Here is a 7,397-nt window from a genome sequence, read left to right as displayed (position 1 = left end):
CCTTGGAGACTGGTCTGAAGGACTCCCCTTTGGTCTGATCACCGGGAGAAAGGGCACCCTGGCTGTGTGGCAGGAGGAAACGGCTGCCTACTGCAGCCCTGGTAGAGGTCCCTTCCCTCTACACAGTGTCCTCAGGGACTTTGCACCTGTGCCTGGTGGGCAATTCTAGAAGTTGATACCCAGAGGAACCAAGTCAGAATAGCATACCCAACTACCGCACTGGCCCAGCCTGTTGCCATAGCTTGGGGCTTCAGTTCCCCAAGGTAGTTGGCGCTGGGCCTCAGAGAGCCTACACATTCCAGATATATGGAGAAATGAAGGTCACTGTGGTAGGAGCTGAGGGATAAGATCTTTCCCAAGAGTGTGATGGATTTCTTCTCCATTCATCACATCAGTAACTCTTAAGACCTTGCCTTGCCTAAGGTCCTGTGCTCCACTGAGATTGTCTAAGAGCTTTCCTGGATGGAGCACTATTCTCTTCCCAGATAAGACCCCAGGAATTATGCTTGAAGCCCTGGGGGTCAGGAAGAGCATTGCTTAGGTTTCTGACTAAGGAAGGGAAAAGAACCTGAGGCCCTAGAAAAAAGCTGAGTTGGAATTATAAAATGGATTTTCCCTTGATGGTCATCTGGCACCAGGCTGAATTTGCAGGTGGGACCTCTCCAGCTCAGAGAAGGGAGAGGACTAAATGTGCCTCGGACTCACTCCACCACATCACAGGGCTGCATGATTCCCTCTACCCTGGACTGCTGAACCTGGCCTCCCCTTTCCTTCCTTGGCTCCCATCTCTGGAGAGGACCCGGCAGGCCATGCCCGTGCAGATGCTCCCGCAGCTCCCAGCAGAGGCTGGATTTGGGCAGGAGGAGCCTCAAGGACCTCATCAAAGCTGGTGGGGTGGGAGTGGGGGACTCATGGGCAGGAAAACAAGAGATGTAGGGACAGAAGTCAAGAAAACTGATTTCATTCCTAGTTCTCTACTAGAAAGCTTGTGACTTTGAGGGGGCGCTCTTTCAAATATCCCTAATATTTGAAGAGCCCATTATGTTTGACAAAGCTCTTTCACATAAGTTACTTCATTCTACCCTGAATTCTCTTGGGACTTCAGTTTCCTCCCAGCAAAATGAGGGATTGGACTTTCTTTTTTTTTATTTTTTTTAAAGATTTTTTTTTATTTTATTTATTTGTCCTAGAGAGAGAAGCGAGAGCAAGCACAGGCAGACAGAGTGGCAGGCAGAGGCAGAGGGAGAAGCAGGCTCCCTGCCAAGCAAGGAGCCCGATGTGGGACTCGATCCCAGGACGCTGGGATCATGACCTGAGCCGAAGGCAGCCGCTTAACCAACTGAGCCACCCAGGCGTCCCGGGATTGGACTTTCAAGGCGTTCTCTCCCCACCATGCTAATATTTTGTGAGAGACTATGTTTTCTGGTATCTGATATATTTTATTATTTGTTTTAGGATTTAAGATGCTAGGAGTCTGCATTCTGGCATTCTAGAATCTTCAGCTTCTGCAATTCAATGGCCTTTGGTTCTGAGAATATATGACTTTTTTGTTCCATGACTGCATATGTCAATGTTGCCCAAGTTTCTATTGTACCCACATCACCTTCACCACCTAGGCGATGTCTGCATACCACCTGTATTAGTATTCATTTAGTATTTTTCTTTAAATAGACTCTTTTTAACTTAAATAAATGTCTTTAAAATGGAAACTTTATATCACTATGGCAAATGGAAAACCAGTCTCACCTGCCATAAATAGGACCTAAAAGTAAAAATAAATACAATAAAAACAATGTTATTAAATTCTAACTAGATACTGTTGCCTGCCAAAGGCTCAGAGCCCAAGGCCTGCTCTTAAAAAAAACTTTTTTCTTTTAGCACACACGCTTGCGCGCACGCACACGCACGCACACACACACACACACACTAGCAAGGCTTGGAGAGGTATTAAAGACAAGTTAGCATCAAATTAAAACAGTATAGTGAGGAGGACTGAAAATATCACTGAACTTTTCATCTCCTTCTCCTTAAGTGTTGGTATGTTGGTGCTGTTCCTGGATACCACCTACGTTCATTGCCAAGGGTGTCCCTTCACCATGCAAATCACCTCGCTCTCTTATACATAGGTAAAGGAACCTAGAATTCTTGCCTCCCGGACCACACAGATTCTCCAGGGACAGTTGTCCACACTTTGTCCAGTTGGTTTCTTCTCATCCGAGGTTTGAGCTAGGTCTTCTTTGCCTTATTGTAAAACCAGGCTCTGGGATTCAGGCCTGGGCCTTCTCTCTACTTGTCTCCCTCTGGCTACATAGAAGCTAGAATTACCATCGAAGCCTCCTACCTGGAGACTGTTGGGGACAGTGGCTCCAGAGACACCAGCAAGACTCAGTGCCCATCTAGCAACAGTTGGGCCTATGGTGATGCCTTCGTCTGCAGGACAGAAAGAGCAGACACAGCCCAGGCCATGCTTCACCCCCAGGGTTAGGGAGAGTGGGGCTGTAAAAAGAATCTGGGGAGGCTCAGCACACCCCTGCAGGTTCAAGGCTGTGCTCGCCCTCTTTGGGGCTGGCTACAGAGCTAGGGTGGCATCGGGATGCACTGACCCGTAGGCAGGAGGACCCAAGTCCTAATCCCCCCTGCCACTGCTGGTCTAATGTGGGACCCTGAGCAAATCTCATTTTGTCTGCACAGCTACTTTCTCCCTGTGTGATTGGGTTGGATTCCCCTGGCTGTGACTAGCACATCTGATAACTTACCGGGTCACACTCTATCTTAAGCATGTGTTCACATTCAAGTAAATGGCTGCTGCTATTACCATTCAAACAGTCATAATTATTATTTGAGCCTCATGATTCTTCAGGGAAGGCTAGGGTGGGCAGTAATTTTCTCATCGACAGGGTCAATAATCTCAACGTTTTGGTACACAAAAACACTTCATAAATTTGATAATAATTCTGTTTCCCTCCTGCCAGCCCCCCTCCCACCCCCTCCCACCCCCACCCCTACCCACCCCCCACCCCCCCGGTGCCGAAGAGCGGTATCAGTCCCTAGACTGAAGTCAGTTTCTGGAGCTGGCCACATGACAACTTCTCCGCGGTAGTGACCTTGACCCCGCATCCAAGGCAGCCTCTGTCTATCTGACTCCAGAGCAATTTAGGAAAAGCCAGAGCCATCTCACTCCCTGTTCCCTTCACCCTATGTGCATTCTCACCGCTTGGCCTCTGTCCTTGCTCTTGTCCTTCACCGGGATGCTCCTCTCTCTGCCTGGTTTGATCCACCCCTCAGGACCAGCCTCTGAGACCCAGCTGATGGTCCTATGTGGACCCCTGGTTCTCTTCTTACTTTGGGTAAGTCCCATGGCTGCTTCAGGCCTTAGTTTCCATAGGAAGTAAAGCACTGAACCTCGTGTCCTCCAAGTTCCTTCCAGTCCTTGCATTGGGAATGGCAGATGCTCTAGGGCCCAGTGCAAGAAGGATGTGATCCCAGCTACTTGGACTCTCTTTACTCATTGAATACCTGTCCGACTTGCAGTCAGGAGAGTGGGGACACTGGGCTCTATGGCGTGGGATGGTTAGAGCCATCAGGCAACCATATGATGACAGGCAACCAGAGGACAGGGCTGGGCCTGAGTTTCCTGACCCTCTCATTTTTAGCCCAGCATCGTGCTCAGCAGCAGTGGATGCGTGCATGTTTGAAAAGTGGTATGGTGGGGCTCCTGGGTGGCTCAGTGGGTTAAGCCTCTGCCTTTGGCTCAGGTCATGGTCTCAGGGTCCTGGGATGGAGCCCCGTATTGGGCTCTCTGCTCAGCAAGGAGTCTGCTTCACCCCCCTCTCTCTCTCTGCCTGCCTCCCTATTTGTGACCTCTCTCTCTCTCTCTCTGTCAAATAAATAAATAAACAAATATCTTTAAAGAAAAGAAAAGAAAAGCAGTATGGTAATTGTTATTAGTAAAAACTGAGATTGGAATCTGATGCAATCAAGCTAGGTCTCCTTAACCTTAAGCTTCAGAAAGAGAAGCCCTCTGACCACCCCACCCCTTCCACTTGTGCTTTCCTCCAGTCTCAAATACATGCATCAGCCCACTCTAGGAGTTGGGGTAGGGGGAAAGAATAAGATCCCATCAGCTGATTTTAACTAACTAGAGAAAACTTCACAAGTACAGGCATCTTTATCCCACCAATATTCATTCATTTATTTCAAAAACATTTCTTGAGAACATCTGTGCTGCTACAGAGAGGGTAGGGGGCATAGGCATGGGATCTGGTTCCTAACCCCAGCTCAGACTGGGTACTTTGTGTGTAACCTTAGTCACTTTGTTCTTTGTAGCCTACTCTCCTCATCTGTCAAGGGGGGGAGTTGGACCTGGTAATATGGAAGGATTCTTTCCTTTTTTATTATCTGTAATCGAGCTGCAGATCTCTCTGCAGGGGAGGAGTAGAGATTTCCTTAAAGATCTGGGAAGCTGTCTGTACCTCAAGCATTATCTGTAAACTAAATACATGAAATTATCACTCATCTCCTATCACGTGTGATGGAGTGGGATGGCTAATGCATTTCACAAAAGGGACTCAAACTTCGAAAGGTAGCCCCTCCCCCCGGGAATAGCACTGGCTCAGTCCCGACTCGGATGGTGCTTGCAGTTTTGCAAAGAAAACAGAATCCAAGCAACTTGACTACAGGGTAAGAAACAGACGTAGGTCCTGAACATTCAGACGTGGATGAGACAAGTGAACTTTGAGGGGTCTCACCCCTCTGAGAATCTGAGAAAAGTACTATCTGTCCCTGGTCAGGAGACCCTTGTGCCCCAGATTTCATGTACAATTACCTGGTCTCCCGGTTCATCTCACAGATTTCAGATTAAGATCTCTTGATTTAGTGGCACCTGGGTGGCTCAGTGAGTTAAGCCGCTGCCTTAGGCTCAGGTCATGATCTCAGGGTCCTGGGATCAAGCCCCGCATAGGGCTCTCTGCTCAGCGGGGAGCCTGCTTCCTCCTCTCTCTCTGCCTGCCTCTCTGCCTACTTGTGATCTCTCTCTCTGTCAAATAAATAAAATAAATAAAATCTTTAAAAAAAAAAAAAGATCTCTTGATTTAGATAAACTTATAAACAGAAGTTAGGCAAGTCCGGAGCAAATGCCTAACTTGAATTCTTAAACAAAAGCACCACCTAAGTTATTCAGAGAGGCTAGGGACACACAAGGTCTGTGGCCCCAAGACCTGGGGGCACAGGGTGCTGATCAGGGAGAAAAGAGGGGATGGGGAAACTTGGGTAAAATAAACCATGAGGCAGTCTCTTTGTTCCTTTTGCTAGACAAAGCAATTCTTGAACCGGTTTTAAAAGACCAAACTCACAAGCTTTGCATAAACAAGCCGAGCCTCTTAAATCATTGGGGAATTGTTTACGAATATAATTATTGGATTACATTGTCTGTTCATAATAAACAGAGACTGGGCTGAGAACTCCCCTGTCTCTGTGATTGGGTGGAGAAGGGCAGGGGATGGGGAAGAGCCCCTGTTGGGATGAGACCCCATCCAAAATGATCCTGCTCACAAGCAAGACCCCCAGCTAGAAAACTCTGCCTCTATTCTCATGAACATGTTCCCGGGGGTGCTAGAAACCTGACGGACAAGCAGGATTTTAAAGTGAAATAGGCTTTTGATCCTTCACTGGTAATTTTGAAAATCACAGCCACAGCCGCCAGCACTAACAATTACACCCAGCAGTCTCGTGGCAAAGGACAAAGGACCCAACAGCCAAGTGCAGTTTGATTGAGGCTGCCTGGCAGCCGAGGGCTCAGAACCCCTGAGTGAGGGTGGGGGTGGACTGGCTGGGGTGGTGGGAGGAAGTTGGGGCCACTGAAAACAGGCTTCTTGCATTTTGATGTACATCTGAACTGCTGAAGCCTCTTATTACAATGCAGGTTCCGATCCAATAGGTCTGGGCTGCCCCTGGCAATCTGCCGTTCCAGCAAGCTCCCAGATAATGCTGTTAACACTGGTTCTCAGACCCTACTTTGGTGGTGAGCCTCATGGTCATGGCCACGGCAGCAGAGCGTGGCTAAGCTCATGCACTTTGAAGTCAGATAGAACTGGGTTCAAATCCTGACTTGCCCATCCCACTAGCTAGCTAACCTCAGCTTCTTAGCCTCCTTGAGACTCAGCTCCTTACGTGTAAAATGTGAATTAGAGGCAGGATTATTTGCTCATTCTACAAAGAAGTATATAGCGTCGACTCTGTGTCAGGCTTGTGGAAGGCCCCAGGGAAGCAGTGGTGAGCCAGTGCAGGCCCGGTGCCTGACAAGCCCAGAGATAATGGATGTAGAGTCATCAGCCCAGTGCCTGGTACATGGTAAGAACGCAACAAATGTTATCTATTTTTATTAGGAGGGGGAGGAGTTTCATCCATTTTAAGCACCCAGGGGGAAGAACTCTCCTGTTACATGCTGACGGCTTAAAGGATTTGGGATTCATTCTGCAAACCAGGGGGCCCGGATACGCAGATATGCCCAGGGTGCGCAGTCCTTCTCCTTGAGGAGCTCCTGTTCTTAGCGGGAAAATGGCTCTGTGGCCTCTGTGGCCCCAGAATGCTGCCCGGCTCTCAGCAGCGGCACACGTCAACGTGATTTCTGTCTGTTCACACGTTTGGTCCTGGCCACCAGCCTCGGCTCACTTCTCCAAGCTGGCACTGCGTCTGGCTGGACTGTCCCAGCCCAACTTCACTTTTCTTACTCTGCCTCCCATCTATGTACCTTTCCCTTACCCCCTTTGACTTGAAAAATGCCGTCCCTGCGCGCACACACACACACACCCCCGCCCGCCCGACCTCAGGAAAGATTGCTACACTGCCAGCCAGACAGCCTGGAGACCTCCCACTCCGAGCTGGGCACCACCCTGAGGGGCCTCCCTCCCCTCCTGACCATGGGGCCCTCCCAGTCAATCAATCCAGACACTGAGCAAACAATGATGTTGTGGCTCGATGCAGGGGAAAAAGTCAGAAAGACTTGGCCTGCTCTCCAAATCGACATACCATTCTCAAGCAAAGACCTAGCTGGGCCGGGATGGGCTTAATTCAGAGGCTGGAGTTCTCAGAAGGAAGAATGACAGCCTGCTTCCGGGTGGGCTTGGCCTGGACGCCTGGGTCTGGGCCTCCCTGTGCCTTTTTCCTGGTACAGGCTTTGCTGCAGTGGGGTCCTGAGACAAGGCTAGAGAGAAAGCACGGATGTCGGGGGGTGTATTTCAAGGAACAGCTAACGACTGGAGACCCATAGGAAGCCCCAACCTTCAAGTGAACGGCAAGTGACAGAGGCTTCTTATGAAACCATCATGGACAGTGCTAGTCCTTGGGGACATGAGGATCAGGGCCGAGCCCCTCTCCTCAGGGAGCTTACAGTCTAGCAA

Source organism: Mustela nivalis (assembly GCF_964662115.1).
Source record: "Mustela nivalis genome assembly, chromosome: 3".
Taxonomy (NCBI): Eukaryota; Metazoa; Chordata; class Mammalia; order Carnivora; family Mustelidae; genus Mustela; species Mustela nivalis.
The sequence above is the reverse complement of the archived record's forward strand: the minus strand, read 5'-3'. Positions refer to the sequence as shown.